Source organism: Phyllobates terribilis, unplaced genomic scaffold, assembly GCF_046119375.1.
Source record: "Phyllobates terribilis strain yellow unplaced genomic scaffold, ASM4611937v1 Scaffold_8__6_contigs__length_399053987, whole genome shotgun sequence".
Taxonomy (NCBI): Eukaryota; Metazoa; Chordata; class Amphibia; order Anura; family Dendrobatidae; genus Phyllobates; species Phyllobates terribilis.
The window spans coordinates 198,928,417-198,945,220 of NW_027362768.1; the positions used below are offsets into that span (position 1 = coordinate 198,928,417).

The 16,804-nt window shown below is 53.4% G+C and overlaps 1 protein-coding gene across 1 annotated transcript in view; it reads left to right on the top strand.

The window, feature by feature from the left end:
* The window catches only part of LOC141156485 (uncharacterized), a 52,543-nt gene that overhangs the window by 34,574 nt on the left and 1,165 nt on the right, over nt 1–16,804 (top strand). The gene's annotated exons all lie outside the window — the stretch shown is intronic.

Consider the following 16,804-nt stretch of genomic DNA (forward strand, 5'->3'; position numbering starts at 1 on the left):
CATAGGAGCAGTATTATAGTAGTTATATTCTTGTACATAGGAGCAGTATTATAGTAGTTATATTCTTGTACATAGGAGCAGTATTATAGTAGTTATATTCTTGTACATAGGGGGCAGTATTATAGTAGTTATATTCTTGTACATAGGAGCAGTATTATAGTAGTTATATTCTTGTACATAGGGAGCAGTATTATAGTAGTTATATTCTTGTACATAGGGGGCAGTATTATAGCAGTTATATTCTTGTACATAGGGGCAGTATTATAGTAGTTATATTCTTGTACATAGGAGCAGTATTATAGTAGTTATTTTCTTGTACATAGGAGCAGTATTATAGTAGTTATATTCTTGTACATAGGAGCAGTGTTATAGTAGTTATATTCTTGTACATAGGGAGCAGTATTATAGTAGTTATATTCTTGTACATAGGGGCAGTATCATAGTAGTTATATTTTTGTACATAGGAGCAGTATTATAGTAGTTATATTCTTGTACATAGGAGCAGTATTATAGTAGTTATATTCTTGTACATAGGAGCAGTATTATAGTAGTTATATTCTTGTACATAGGAGCAGTATTATAGTAGTTATATTCTTGTACATAGGAGCAGTATTATTATAGTTATATTCTTGTACATAGGGGCAGTATTATAGTAGTTATATTCTTGTACATAGGGGAGCAGTATTATAGTAGTTATATTCTTGTACATAGGGGGCAGTATTATAGCAGTTATATTCTTGTACATAGGGGCAGTTTTATAGTAGTTATATTCTTGTACATAGTGGGCAGTATTATAGTAGTTATATTCTTGTACATAGGGGCAGTATTATAGTAGTTATATTCTTATACATAGGAGCAGTATTATAGTAGTTATAGTCTTGTACATAGGGGGGCAGTATTATAGTAGTTATATTCTTGTACATAGGAGCAGTATTATAGTAGTTATATTCCTGTACATATGGACAGTATTATAGTAGTTATATTCTTGTACATAGGAGCAGTATTATAGTAGTTATATTCTTGTACATAGGGGCAGTATTATAGTAGTTATATTCTTGTACATAGGAGCAGTATTATAGTAGTTATATTCTTGTACATAGGAGCAGTATTATAGTAGTTATATTCTTGTACATAGGGAGCAGTATTATAGTAGTTATATTCTTGTACATAGGGGCAGTATTATAGTAGTTATATTCGTATACATAGGGAGCAGTATTATAGTAGTTATATTCTTGTACATAGGAGCAGTATTATAGTAGTTATATTCTTGTACATAGGAGCAGTATTATAGCAGTTATATTCTTGTACATAGGAGCAGTATTATAGTAGTTATATTCTTGTACATAGGAGCAGTATTATAGCAGTTATATTCTTGCACATAGGGGCAGTATTATAGTAGTTATATTCTTGTACATAGGAGCAGTGTTATAGTAGTTATATTCTTGTACATAGGGGGCAGTATTATAGCAGTTATATTCTTGTACATAGGGGCAGTATTATAGTAGTTATATTCTTGTACATAGGAGCAGTATTATAGTAGTTATATTCTTGTACATAGGAGCAGTATTATAGTAGTTATATTCTTGTACATACGAGCAGTATTATAGTAGTTATATTCTTGTACATAGGAGCAGTATTATAGTAGTTATATTCTTGTACATAGGAGCAGTATTATAGTAGTTATATTCTTGTACATAGGAGCAGTATTATAGTAGTTATATTCTTGTACATAGGAGCAGTACTATAGTAGTTATATTCTTGTACATACAGAGCAGTATTATAGTAGTTATATTCTTGTACATAGGAGCAGTATTATAGTAGTTATAGTCTTGTACATAGGGGGGCAGTATTATAGTAGTTATATTCTTGTACATAGGAGCAGTATTATAGTAGTTATATTCTTGTACATAGGGGGCAGTATTATAGTAGATATATTCTTATACATAGGAGCAGTATTATAGTAGTTATATTCTTGTACATAGTAGCAGTATTATAGTAGTTAAATTCTTGTACATAGGAGCAGTATTATAGTAGTTATATTCTTGTACATAGGGGGCAGTATTATAGTAGTTATATTCTTGTACATAGTGGGCAGTATTATAGTAGTTATATTCTTATACATAGGAGCAGTATTATAGTAGTTATATTCTTGTACATAGTAGCAGTATTATAGTAGTTAAATTCTTGTATATAGGAGCAGTATTATAGTAGTTATATTCTTGTACATAGGGGGCAGTATTATAGTAGTTATATTCTTGTACATAGTGGGCAGTATTATAGTAGTTATATTCTTGTACATAGGTGCAGTATTATAGTAGTTATATTCTTGTACATAGGAGCAGTATTATAGTAGTTATATTCTTGTACATAGTAGCAGTATTATAGTAGTTAAATTCTTGTATATAGGAGCAGTATTATAGTAGTTATATTCTTGTACATAGGGGGCAGTATTATAGTAGTTATATTCTTATACATAGGAGCAGTATTATAGTAGTTATATTCTTGTACATAGTAGCAGTATTATAGTAGTTAAATTCTTGTATATAGGAGCAGTATTATAGTAGTTATATTCTTGTACATAGGGGGCAGTATTATAGTAGTTATATTCTTGTACATAGGTGCAGTATTATAGTAGTTATATTCTTATACATAGGAGCAGTATTATAGTAGTTATAGTCTTGTACATAGGGGGGCAGTATTATAGTAGTTATATTCTTGTACATAGGAGCAGTATTATAGTAGTTATATTCCTGTACATATGGACAGTATTATAGTAGTTATATTCTTGTACATAGGAGCAGTATTATAGTAGTTATATTCTTGTACATAGGGGCAGTATTATAGTAGTTATATTCTTATACATAGGAGCAGTATTATAGTAGTTATAGTCTTGTACATAAGGGGGCAGTATTATATTAGTTATATTCTTGTGCATAGGAGAAGTATTATAGTAGTTATATTCCTGTACATATGGACAGTATTATAGTAGTTATATTCTTGTACATAGGAGCAGTATTATAGTAGTTATATTCTTGTACATAGGGGCAGTATTATAGTAGTTATATTCTTGTACATAGGGGCAGTATTATAGTAGTTATATTCTTATACATAGGAGCAGTATTATAGTAGTTATATTCTTGTACATAGGGAGCAGTATTATAGTAGTTATATTCTTGTGTATATGACCAGTATTATAGTAGTTCTATTCTTGTACATAGGGGCAGTATTATAATAGTTGTATTCTTGTACATAGGGAGCAGTATTATAGTAGTTATATTCTTGTACATAGGGCCATATTATAGTAGTTATATTCTTATACATAGGAGCAGTATTATAGTAGTTATAGTCTTGTACATAGGGGGGCAGTATTATAGTAGTTATATTCCTGTACATATGGACAGTATTATAGTAGTTATATTCTTGTACATAGGAGCAGTATTATAGTAGTTATATTCTTGTACATAGGGGCAGTATTATAGTAGTTATATTCTTGTACATAGGAGCAGTATTATAGTAGTTATATTCTTGTACATAGGAGCAGTATTATAGTAGTTATATTCTTGTACATAGGAGCAGTATTATAGTAGTTATATTCTTGTACATAAGGGGCAGTATTATAATAGTTGTATTCTTGTACATATTGAGCAGTATTATAGTAGTTATATTCTTGTACATAGGGGCAGTATTATAGTAGTTATATTCTTATACATAGGAGCAGTATTATAGTAGTTATATTCTTATACATAGGGGGCAGTATTATAGTAGTTATATTCTTGTACATAGGAGCAGTATTATAGTAGTTATATTCTTGTACATAGGGAGCAGTATTATAGTAGTTATATTCTTGTGTATACGACCAGTATTATAGTAGTTATATTCTTGTACATAGGAGCAGTATTATAGTAGTTATATTCTTGTACATAGTGGGCAGTATTATAGTAGTTATAGTCTTGTACATAGGGGGGCAGTATTATAGTAGTTATATTCTTGTACATAGGAGCAGTATTATAGTAGTTATATTCTTGTACATAGTGGGCAGTATTATAGTAGTTATAGTCTTGTACATAGGGGGGCAGTATTATAGTAGTTATATTCTTGTACATAGGGGGCAGTATTATAGTAGTTATATTCTTGTACATAGGGGGCAGTATTATAGTAGTTATATTCTTGTACATAGGAGCAGTATTATAGTAGTTATATTCTTGTATATAGGAGCAGTATTATAGTAGTTATATTCTTGTATATAGGAGCAGTATTACAGTAGTTATATTCTTGTACATAGGGGGCAGTATTATATTAGTTATATTCTTGTACATAGGAGCAGTATTATAGTAGTTATATTCTTGTACATAGGAGCAGTATTATAGTAGTTATATTCTTGTACATAGGAGCAGTATTATAGTAGTTATATTCTTGTACATAGGAGCAGTATTATAGTAGTTATATTCTTGTACATAGGGGGCAGTATTATAGTAGTTATTTTCTTGTACATAGGGAGCAGTATTATAGTAGTTATATTCTTGTACATAGGGGCAGTATTATAGTAGTTATATTCTTGTAAATAGGGGCAGTATTATAGTAGTTATATTCTTATACATAGGAGCAGTATTATAGTAGTTATATTCTTGTTTATAGGAGCAGTATTATAGTAGTTATATTCTTGTTTATAGGGAGCAGTATTATAGTAATTATATTCTTGTACATACAGAGCAGTATTATAGTAGTTATATTCTTGTACATACAGAGCAGTATTATAGTAGTTATATTCTTGTACATAGGTGCAGTATTATAGTAGTTATATTCTTGTACATAGGAGCAGTATTATAGTAGTTATATTCTTGTACATAGGGGGCAGTATTATAGTAGTTATATTCTTGTACATAGGGAGCAGTATTATAGTAGTTATATTCTTGTACATGGGGAGCAGTATTATAGTAGTTATATTCTTGTACATAGGGGGCAGTATTATAGTAGTTATATTCTTGTACATAGGGGCAGTATTATAGTAGTTATATTCTTGTACATAGGGGGCAGTATTATAGTAGTTATATTCTTGTTTATAGGGGGCAGTATTATAGTAGTTATATTCTTGTTTATAGGGAGTAGTATTATAGTAGTCATATTCTTGTACATAGGGGCAGTATTATAGTAATTATATTCTTGTACATAGGGGGCAGTATTATAGTAGTTATATTCTTGTACATAGGAGCAGTATTATAGTAGTTATATTCTTGTTTATAGGGAGCATTATTATAGTAATTATATTCTTGTTTATAGGGAGCAGTATTATAGTAGTTATATTCTTGTACATAGGAGCAGTATTATAGTAGTTATATTCTTGTACATAGGAGCAGTATTATAGTAGTTATATTCTTGTACATAGGAGCAGTATTATAGTAGTTATATTCTTGTACATAGGGGGCAGTATTATAGTAGTTATATTCTTGTACATAGGTGGCAGTATTATATCAGTAATATTCTTTTATATAGGGGACAGTATTATAGTAGATATATTCTTGTACATAGGAGCAGTATTATAGTAGTTATATTCTTGTATATAGGAGCAGTATTACAGTAGTTATATTCTTGTTAATAGGAGCAGTATTATAGTAGTTATATTCTTATACATAGGAGCAGTATTATAGTAGTTATAGTCTTGTACATAGGGTCCTCTGTCCCCCGCTCTTCTCCGCGCTCCTTCTCTGTCTCCCGCTCTTCTCCGCGCTCCTTCTCTGTCCCCCGCTCTTCTCCGCGCTCCTCCTCTTTAACCCCTCCTCTTCTCTGTGCTCCTCTTGGGGCTCCTCCTCCTTCACCTCCTGTTTCTCTTGGGTCTCCTCCTCTTTTCCTCCCCCGCTCCTCCTCTTCCTCCCCCTCTTCCTCCCCCTCTTCCTCCCCCTCTTCCTCCCCCTCTTCCTCCCCCTCTTCCTCCCCCTCTCCTCCTCGGGCTCCTGCCCCTCTCCTCCCTGGGCTCCTCCTCGGGCTCCTCCCCTTTCCCCCCGCTCTTCTCTGCGCTCCTTCTCTTCCCCCCCGCTCTTCTCTGCGCTCCTTCTCTTTCCCCCCGCTCTTCTCTGCGCTCCTTCTCTTTCCCCCCGCTCTTCTCTGCGCTCCTTCTCTTTCCCCCCGCTCTTCTCTGCGCTCCTTCTCTTTCCCCCCGCTCTTCTCCCCGCTCCTTCTCTTTTCCCCCGCTCTTCTCCGTGCACCTTCTCTCTTCCCCTCTTCCCCCGCTCTTCTCCGCGCTCCTTCTCTTTCCACCCGCTCTTCTCCCCGCTCTCCTCCTCTTTCCCCCCGCTCTCCTCCTCTTTCCCCCCGCTCTCCTCCTCCTCTTCCCCCCGCTCTCCTCCTCCTCTTTCCCCCCGCTCTCCTCCTCCTCTTTCCCCCCGCTCTCCTCCTCCTCTTTCCCCCCGCTCTCCTCCTCCTCTTTCCCCCCGCTCTCCTCCTCCTCTTTCCCCCCGCTCTCCTCCTCCTCTTTCCCCCCGCTCTCCTCCTCCTCTTTCCCCCCGCTCTCCTCCTCCTCTTTCCCCCCGCTCTCCTCCTCCTCTTTCCCCCCGCTCTCCTCCTCCTCTTTCCCCCCGCTCTCCTCCTCCTCTTTCCCCCCGCTCTCCTCCTCCTCTTTCCCCCCGCTCTCCTCCTCCTCTTTCCCCCCGCTCTCCTCCTCCTCTTTCCCCCCGCTCTCCTCCTCCTCTTTCCCCCCGCTCTCCTCCTCCTCTTTCCCCCCGCTCTCCTCCTCCTCTTTCCCCCCGCTCTCCTCCTCCTCTTTCCCCCCGCTCTCCTCCTCCTCTTTCCCCCCGCTCTCCTCCTCCTCTTTCCCCCCGCTCTCCTCCTCCTCTTTCCCCCCGCTCTCCTCCTCCTCTTTCCCCCCGCTCTCCTCCTCCTCTTTCCCCCCGCTCTCCTCCTCCTCTTTCCCCCCGCTCTCCTCCTCCTCTTTCCCCCCGCTCTCCTCCTCCTCTTTCCCCCCGCTCTCCTCCTCCTCTTTCCCCCCGCTCTCCTCCTCCTCTTTCCCCCCGCTCTCCTCCTCCTCTTTCCCCCCGCTCTCCTCCTCCTCTTTCCCCCCGCTCTCCTCCTCCTCTTTCCCCCCGCTCTCCTCCTCCTCTTTCCCCCCGCTCTCCTCCTCCTCTTTCCCCCCGCTCTCCTCCTCCTCTTTCCCCCCGCTCTCCTCCTCCTCTTTCCCCCCGCTCTCCTCCTCCTCTTTCCCCCCGCTCTCCTCCTCCTCTTTCCCCCCGCTCTCCTCCTCCTCTTTCCCCCCGCTCTCCTCCTCCTCTTTCCCCCCGCTCTCCTCCTCCTCTTTCCCCCCGCTCTCCTCCTCCTCTTTCCCCCCGCTCTCCTCCTCCTCTTCCCCCCGCTCTCCTCCTCCTCTTTCCCCCGCTCTCCTCCTCCTCTTTCCCCCCGCTCTCCTCCTCCTCTTTCCCCCCGCTCTCCTCCTCCTCTTTCCCCCACGCTCTCCTCCTCCTCTTTCCCCCCGCTCTCCTCCTCCTCTTTCCCCCCGCTCTCCTCCTCCTCTTTCCCCCCGCTCTCCTCCTCCTCTTTCCCCCGCTCTCCTCCTCCTCTTTCCCCCCGCTCTCCTCCTCCTCTTTCCCCCCGCTCTCCTCCTCCTCTTTCCCCCGCTCTCCTCCTCCTCTTTCCCCCGCTCTCCTCCTCCTCTTTCCCCCCGCTCTCCTCCTCCTCTTTCCCCCCGCTCTCCTCCTCCTCTTTCCCCCCCGCTCTCCTCCTCCTCTTTCCCCCCGCTCTCCTCCTCCTCTTTCCCCCCGCTCTCCTCCTCCTCTTTCCCCCCGCTCTCCTCCTCCTCTTTCCCCCGCTCTCCTCCTCCTCTTTCCCCCCGCTCTCCTCCTCCTCTTTCCCCCCGCTCTCCTCCTCCCTTTCCCCTGCTCTCCTCCTCCTCTTTCCCCCCGCTCTCTCCTCCTCTTCCCCCCGCTCTCCTCCTCCTCTTCCCCCCCGCTCTCCTCCTCCTCTTCCCCCCCCTCTCCCCCCCTCTCCTCCTCCTCTTCCCCCCCCGCTCTCCTCCTCCTCTTCCCCCCGCTCTCCTCCTCCTCTTCCCCCCCGCTCTCCCCTCCTTTCCCCCCGCTCTCCTCCTCCTCTTTCCCCCCGCTCCTCCTCCTCTTTCCCCCCCGCTCTCCTCCTCCCTCTTTCCCCCGCTCTCCTCCTCCTCTTTCCCCCGCTCTCCTCCTCCTCTTTCCCCCGCTCTCCTCCTCCTCTTTCCCCCCGCTCTCCTCCTCCTCTTTCCCCCCGCTCTCCTCCTCCTCTTTCCCCCCGCTCTCCTCCTCCTCTTTCCCCCCGCTCTCCTCCTCCTCTTTCCCCCCGCTCTCCTCCTCCTCTTTCCCCCCGCTCTCCTCCTCCTCTTTCCCCCGCTCTCCTCCTCCTCTTTCCCCCGCTCTCCTCCTCCTCTTTCCCCCCGCTCTCCTCCTCCTCTTTCCCCCCGCTCTCCTCCTCCTCTTTCCCCCCGCTCTCCTCCTCCTCTTTCCCCCCGCTCTCCTCCTCCTCTTTCCCCCCGCTCTCCTCCTCCTCTTTCCCCCGCTCTCCTCCTCCTCTTTCCCCCCTCTCTCCTCCTCCTCTTCCCCCCGCTCTCCTCCTCTTCCCCCCCGCTCTCCTCCTCTTCCCCCCCCGCTCTCCTCTCCTCCTTCCCCCCCCGCTCTCCTCCTCTCCCCCCCGCTCTCCTCCTCTTCTCCCCCCGCTCTCCTCCTCTTCCCCCCGCTCTCCTCCTCTTCCCCCCCGCTCTCCTCCTCTTCCCCCCCGCTCTCCTCCTCTTCCCCCCGCTCTCCTCCTCCTCTTCCCCCCCGCTCTCCTCCTCCTCTTTCCCCCCGCTCTCCTCCTCCTCTTCCCCCCGCTCTCCTCCTCCTCTCCCCCCCGCTCTCCTCCTCCTCTCCCCCCCGCTCTCCTCCTCCTTTCCCCCCCCGCTCTCCTCCTCCTCTTTCCCCCCCGCTCTCCCCCGCTCTCCCCCCCGCTCTCCCCCCCGCTCTCCTCCTCCTCTTTCCCCCCCGCTCTCCTCCTCCTCTTCCCCCCCGCTCTCCTCCTCCTCTTTCCCCCCGCTCTCCTCCTCCTCTTTCCCCCCCGCTCTCCTCCTCCTCTTTCCCCCCGCTCTCCTCCTCCTCTTTCCCCCCCCGCTCTCCTCCTCCTCTTTCCCCCCCGCTCTCCTCCTCCTCTTTCCCCCCCGCTCTCCTCCTCCTCTTCCCCCCCCGCTCTCCTCCTCCTCTTTCCCCCCCCGCTCTCCCTCCTCTTTCCCCCCCCGCTCTCCTCCTCCTCTTTCCCCCCCCGCTCTCCTCCTCCCCCGCTCGCCTCCTCTTCCCCCCCCCCGCTCGCCTCCTCTTTCCCCCCCGCTCGCCTCCTCTTTCCCCCCCGCTCGCCTCCTCTTTCCCCCCCGCTCGCCTCCTCTTTCCCCCCCGCTCGCCTCCTCTTTCCCCCCCGCTCGCCTCCTCTTTCCCCCCGCTCGCCTCCTCTTTCCCCCCCCGCTCGCCTCCTCTTTCCCCCCCGCTCGCCGCCTCTTTCCCCCCGCTCGCCGCCTCTTTCCCCCCGCTCGCCTCCTCTTTCCCCCCCGCTCGCCTCCTCTTCCCCCCCGCTCGCCTCCTCTTCCCCCCGCTCACCTCCTCTTCCCCCCGCTCACCTCCTCTTCCCCCCCGCTCACCTCCTCTTCCCCCCGCCTCGCCTCCTCTCCCCCCCCGCTCGCCTCTTCTTCCCCCCCCGCCTGCCTCTTCTTCCCCCCCCCGCTCGCCTCCTCTTTCCCCCACCTCCGCTCGCCTCTTCTTCCCCCCCCCCCGCTCTCCTCCTCTTTCCCCCACCTCCGCTCGCCTCCTCTTTCCCCCACCTCCGCTCGCCTCTTCTTCCCCCCCCGCTCGCCTCCTCTTTCCCCCAGCTCCGCTCGCCTCTTCTTCCCCCCCCCCCCCCGCTCGCCTCCTCTTTCCCCCACCTCCGCTCGCCTCCTCTCCCCCCCACCTCCGCTCGCCTCCTCTCCCCCCCCCCCCCCCACTCTCCTCCCCCCCCCCCCCAGCTCTCCTGTGTAGGGTGTCTCCGCCCTCAGGAGTGGTGGGTATAGGGTATTCGCTTATCTCCCACCTCGGGAGCAGTGCAGAGGGCTAACAGGACCCTCGCTCCCCCCGACTGACTCCCTGGAACTAGTTTATACATCGAGAAGATACTGTAAATCCATAGCGGAGGCCGCCGGGGGGGATGTACATGTACGGTAACTATTAGATCATACAGGTGAGGGGGGTTACCTGTATGGAGTCTCTTGTTGGCGGTGGCACTGTTACTGCATATCACTCATAGTTGCAGTGCTTTCAGGGTTAATGTGACCTGGTCACTGACATATCGGGGGATTGTATTCGAGTCAATTTACCGCACGGTGCATTCATTACGTGGGGGGACGTGTTACATGGCCACTGACATTTACTGGTTGATTAAAGACGACACAATTAGAGTATTCCAAGACTAAAGGTCAGACGCATTCACACTGCGCCCATCGTACACCACCTTGGAAGAGTCCTTAGGGAGAATGGGGCCGGGATGTCTCCCCTCTGCTCACAGTGGCCTCGTGTTTGCGGGTGACGGTTTCTCCGGCCGGCCCCTCTCTGTGCCCAGCAATGGTCTAATCATGGGGCGCTCATAATCAGGAAAATACTTCTAAAGCCAGGTCCATTTTGTTATCAGACATGTCTTCAAATTCTCTGACCCATAGGTGGCGTCATTGGACCATAAATAAGCAGCACCTACACCCATAGTGCATCCAGAAACCTCGTCCCCTGCCCTATACACAGGGGGCTGTCTACACCAGATAATGCGTGATGTCAGCTTGAAAGACCCCCACTAAAGACCACAATGTACTCCCATGGTACATAAGCCTCTGCCAGATGGGTCTGCGTTGTGAGATAGAAGGGCCTGGCGGGAGGAGGAGGATGCGAGGGGCCTGGCGGGGGGAGGAGGAGGACGCGAGGGGCCTGGCGGGGGGAGGAGGAGGACGCGAGGAGCCTGGCGGGGGGAGGAGGAGGATGCGAGGAGCCTGGCGGGGGGAGGAGGAGGACGATAGGGGCCTGGCGGGGGGAGGAGGAGGACGCGAGGAGCCTGGCGGGGGGAGGAGGACGCGAGGAGCCTGGCGGGGGGAGGAGAAGGAGGACGATAGGGGCCTGGCGGGGCGGACGCGAGGGGGACAGAGGAATCTTTTGCATTGTTGGATAGAGTTGGGCTTCTTCCCATCGTTTTTGTATAGACGCCGGGATGTGATCGCACCCCACCTCACTGTTGCGTTAGCTTTTCGTTTTGCTACTTTTGTACGGATGAGATTTGCCTTTGGGCTTGAGCCCGGGTTTCCTTCCCATGATTCATTGCTCGAATTGAATGAGGTAAGACATTCCCTGTCCCTGATGGGTTTTCTGAGCCCCCTCTGGGGAGGCCGAGGGTCTCCTGCGCTGAGTTTACTTCCGTGCTGCACTTGGTCCGGTTACTCCAGATTAGAACGGTGTTTGATTTGATAAACTCTCTCCAGTTATCGGTCCCTAATGAGTCGTCTGTCCCAGAATGCCTCACACCACAGGCCTTTGTTCCCACTCTCAGAAGTCGGCCCACTAATGGGCAAAAGCAGAAGACCCCCGCTCTGTGAAGTCTGCGGCTGTGAGTTGGAATTAGAAGACTTTTCAGCTTTCTGTGCCGCTCTCCCACCGGCTCCGTGTTTTCTGAGCTGAAGTTTCATTGTTAAGATCAATCGTCTTCTGTTCCAGACGGAGGTAAAAGGTGTGACTAGAAAGAGGGGAGACCCTCGCCCGTCACAACCTAATAGTCCTCCTCTCATCCCTGCGCCGAACAATGCCGCCGGAATTGTCCAGTAAGTATTACTCACAGAATGTTGGGGCAAATCACAGGCAAAAGTATGAGGCAGACACCCCTGGGCCATCCCCTGTATGTGCCCCCTCGTCTGTAAACGACACGCCTCTACCTGCGCCTCCTCCTCCTCTCTGGACGGTGCCTCTACCTGCGGCCCCTCCTCCTCCTCTCTGGACGGTGCCTCTACCTGCGCCTCCTCCTCCTCCTCTCTGGACGGTGCTTCTACCTGCGCCTCCTCCTCCTCCTCTCTGGACGGTGCCTCTACCTGCGGCTCCTCCTCCTCCTCTCTGGACGGTGCCTCTACCTGCGGCGCCTCCTCCTCTCTGGACGGTGCCTCTACCTGCGGCCCCTCCTCCTCCTCCTCTCTGGACGGTGCCTCTACCTGCGGCCCCTCCTCCTCCTCTCTGGACTTTGCCTCTACCTGCGGCCCCTCCTCCTCCTCTCTGGACGTTGCCTCTACCTGCGGCTCCTCCTCCTCCTCTCTGGACGGTGCCTCTACCTGCGGCCCCTCCTCCTCCTCTCTGGACGGTGCCTCTACCTGCGGCCCCTCCTCCTCCTCTCTGGACGGTGCCTCTACCTGCGGCTCCTCCTCCTCCTCCTCTCTGGACGTTGCCTCTACCTGCGGCCCCTCCTCCTCCTCTCTGGACGGTGCCTCTACCTGCGGCCCCTCCTCCTCCTCTCTGGACGGTGCCTCTACCTGCGGCCCCTCCTCCTCCTCTCTGGACGGTGCCTCTACCTGCGGCGCCTCCTCCTCCTCTCTGGACGGTGCCTCTACCTGCGGCGCCTCCTCCTCCTCCTCTTCTCTGGACGGTGCCTCTACCTGCGGCGCCTCCTCCTCCTCTTCTCTGGACGGTGCCTCTACCTGCGGCGCCTCCTCCTCCTCCTCTCTGGACGGTGCCTCTACCTGCGGCGCCTCCTCCTCCTCCTCTCTGGACGGTGCCTCTACCTGCGGCGCCTCCTCCTCCTCCTCTCTGGACGGTGCCTCTACCTGCGGCCCCTCCTCCTCCTCTCTGGACGGTGCCTCTACCTGCGGCCCCTCCTCCTCCTCTCTGGACGGTTTCTCTACCTGCTGCCCCTCCTCCTCCTCTCTGGACGGTGCCTCTACCTGCTGCCCCTCCTCCTCCTCTACCTGCTGCCCCTCCTCCTCTCTGGACGGTGCCTCTACCTGCGGCCCCTCCTCCTCCTCTCTGGACGGTGCCTCTACCTGCGGCCCCTCCTCCTCCTCTCTGGACGGTGCCTCTACCTGCGGCCCCTCCTCCTCCTCTCTGGACGGTGCCTCTACCTGCGGCCCCTCCTCCTCCTCTCTGGACGGTGCCTCTACCTGCGGCCCCTCCTCCTCCTCTCTGGACGGTGCCTCTACCTGCGGCCCCTCCTCCTCCTCTCTGGACGGTGCCTCTACCTGCTGCCCCTCCTCCTCCTCTACCTGCTGCCCCTCCTCCTCCTCTACCTGCTGCCCCTCCTCCTCCTCTCTGGACGGTGCCTCTACCTGCGGCCCCTCCTCCTCCTCTCTGGACGGTGCCTCTACCTGCGGCCCCTCCTCCTCCTCTCTGGACGGTGCCTCTACCTGCGGCCCCTCCTCCTCCTCTCTGGATGGTGCCTCTACCTGCGGCCCCTCCTCCTCCTCTCTGGACGGTGCCTCTACCTGCGGCCCCTCCTCCTCCTCTCTGGACGGTGCCTCTACCTGCGGCCCCTCCTCCTCCTCTCTGGACGGTGCCTCTACCTGCTGCCCCTCCTCCTCCTCTACCTGCTGCCCCTCCTCCTCCTCTACCTGCTGCCCCTCCTCCTCCTCTCTGGACGGTGCCTCTACCTGCGGCCCCTCCTCCTCATCTCTGGACGGTGCCTCTACCTGCGGCCCCTCCTCCTCCTCTCTGGACGGTGCCTCTACCTGCGGCCCCTCCTCCTCCTCTCTGGACGGTGCCTCTACCTGCGGCCCCTCCTCCTCCTCTCTGGACGGTGCTTCTACCTGCGCCTCCTCCTCCTCTCTGGACCGTGCCTCTACCTGCGCCTCCTCCTCCTCTCTGGACGGTGCCTCTACCTTCGCCTCCTCCTCCTCTCTGGACGGTGCCTCTACCTGCGCCTCCTCCTCCTCTCTGGACGGTGCCTCTACCTGCGGCCCCTCCTCCTCCTCTCTGGACGGTGCCTCTACCTGCGGCCCCTCCTCCTCCTCTCTGGACGGTGCCTCTACCTGCGGCCCCTCCTCCTCCTCTCTGGACGGTGCCTCTACCTGCGGCCCCTCCTCCTCCTCTCTGGACGGTGCCTCTACCTGCGGCCCCTCCTCCTCCTCTCTGGACGGTGCCTCTACCTGCGGCCCCTCCTCCTCCTCTCTGGACGGTGCCTCTACCTGCGCCTCCTCCTCCTCTCTGGACGGTGCCTCTACCTGCGGCCCCTCCTCCTCCTCTCTGGACGGTGCCTCTACCTGCGCCTCCTCCTCCTCTCTGGACTGTGCCTCTACCTGCGGCCCCTCCTCCTCCTCTCTGGACGGTGCCTCTACCTGCGCCTCCTCCTCCTCTCTGGACTGTGCCTCTACCTGCGGCCCCTCCTCCTCCTCTCTGGACGGTGCCTCTACCTGCGGCCCCTCCTCCTCCTCTCTGGACGGTGCCTCTACCTGCGGCCCCTCCTCCTCCTCTCTGGACTGTGCCTCTACCTGCGGCCCCTCCTCCTCCTCTCTGGACTGTGCCTCTACCTGCGGCCCCTCCTCCTCCTCTCTGGACGGTGCCTCTACCTGCGGCCCCTCCTCCTCCTCTCTGGACGGTGCCTCTACCTGCGGCCCCTCCTCCTCCTCTCTGGACGGTGCCTCTACCTGCGCCTCCTCCTCCTCTCTGGACGGTGCCTCTACCTGCGCCTCCTCCTCCTCTCTGGACGGTGCCTCTACCTGCGGCCCCTCCTCCTCCTCTCTGGACGGTGCCTCTACCTGGGGCCCCTCCTCCTCCTCTCTGGACGGTGCCTCTACCTGCGCCTCCTCCTCCTCTCTGGACTGTGCCTCTACCTGCGGCCCCTCCTCCTCCTCTCTGGACGGTGCCTCTACCTGCCCCTCCTCCTCCTCTCTGGACGGTGCCTCTACCTGCGGCCCCTCCTCCTCCTCTCTGGACGGTGCCTCTACCTGCGGCCCCTCCTCCTCCTCTCTGGACTGTGCCTCTACCTGCGGCCCCTCCTCCTCCTCTCTGGACTGTGCCTCTACCTGCGGCCCCTCCTCCTCCTCTCTGGACGGTGCCTCTACCTGCGGCCCCTCCTCCTCCTCTCTGGACTGTGCCTCTACCTGCGGCCCCTCCTCCTCCTCTCTGGACGGTGCCTCTACCTGCGGCCCCTCCTCCTCCTCTCTGGACGGTGCCTCTACCTGCGGCCCCTCCTCCTCCTCTCTGGACTGTGCCTCTACCTGCGGCCCCTCCTCCTCCTCTCTGGACTGTGCCTCTACCTGCGGCCCCTCCTCCTCCTCTCTGGACGGTGCCTCTACCTGCGGCCCCTCCTCCTCCTCTCTGGACGGTGCCTCTACCTGCGGCCCCTCCTCCTCCTCTCTGGACGGTGCCTCTACCTGCGCCTCCTCCTCCTCTCTGGACGGTGCCTCTACCTGCGCCTCCTCCTCCTCTCTGGACGGTGCCTCTACCTGCGGCCCCTCCTCCTCCTCTCTGGACGGTGCCTCTACCTGGGGCCCCTCCTCCTCCTCTCTGGACGGTGCCTCTACCTGCGCCTCCTCCTCCTCTCTGGACTGTGCCTCTACCTGCGGCCCCTCCTCCTCCTCTCTGGACGGTGCCTCTACCTGCGCCTCCTCCTCCTCTCTGGACTGTGCCTCTACCTGCGGCCCCTCCTCCTCCTCTCTGGACGGTGCCTCTACCTGCGCCTCCTCCTCCTCTCTGGACGGTGCCTCTACCTGCGGCCCCTCCTCCTCTACCTGCGGCCCCTCCTCTTCCTCTCTGGACGGTGCCTCTACCTGCGGCCCCTCCTCCTCCTTTCTGGACGGTGCCTCTACCTGCGCCTCCTCCTCCTCTCTGGACGGTGCCTCTACCTGCGGCCCCTCCTCCTCCTCTCTGGACGGTGCCTCTACCTGCGGCCCCTCCTCCTCCTCTCTGGACGGTGCCTCTACCTGCGGCCCCTCCTCCTCCTCTCTGGACGGTGCCTCTACCTGCGGCCCCTCCTCCTCTCTGGACGGTGCCTCTACCTGCGCCTCCTCCTCCTCTCTGGACGGTGCCTCTACCTGCGGCCCCTCCTCCTCCTCTCTGGACGGTGCCTGTACCTGCGCCTCCTCCTCCTCTCTGGACGGTGCCTCTACCTGCGGCCCCTCCTCCTCCTCTCTGGACGGTGCCTCTACCTGCGGCCCCTCCTCCTCCTCTCTGGACGGTGCCTCTACCTGCGGCCCCTCCTCCTCCTCTCTGGACGGTGCCTCTACCTGCGGCCCCTCCTCCTCTCTGGACGGTGCCTCTACCTGCGCCTCCTCCTCCTCTCTGGACGGTGCCTCTACCTGCGGCCCCTCCTCCTCCTCTCTGGACGGTGCCTGTACCTGCGCCTCCTCCTCCTCTCTGGACGGTGCCTCTACCTGCGGCCCCTCCTCCTCTACCTGCGGCCCCTCCTCCTCCTCTCTGGACGGTGCCTCTACCTGCGGCCCCTCCTCCTCCTCTCTGGACGGTGCCTCTACCTGCGGCCCCTCCTCCTCCTCTCTGGACGGTGCCTCTACCTGCGGCCCCTCCTCCTCCTCTCTGGACGGTGCCTCTACCTGCGGCCCCTCCTCCTCCTCTCTGGACGGTGCCTCTACCTGCGCCTCCGCTCTGATAATCAGCTGATGAGCTGCGGGGGACGGGAGATCATGTGGCTACGCCCGTAATGGAATCTAGGAAGTTATATTATAGAGAGAATCGAGAGCAATTGTCTGCTGTTATCAACCACGTCAAGGTCGGGGGAGGCGACTGTAGGACAGGAGACTACAGTCTATTACTCCCTGTTATCAGCCATTACTGGGGGAGGCGACTGTAGGACAGGAGACTACAATCTATTACTCCCTGTTATCAGCCAT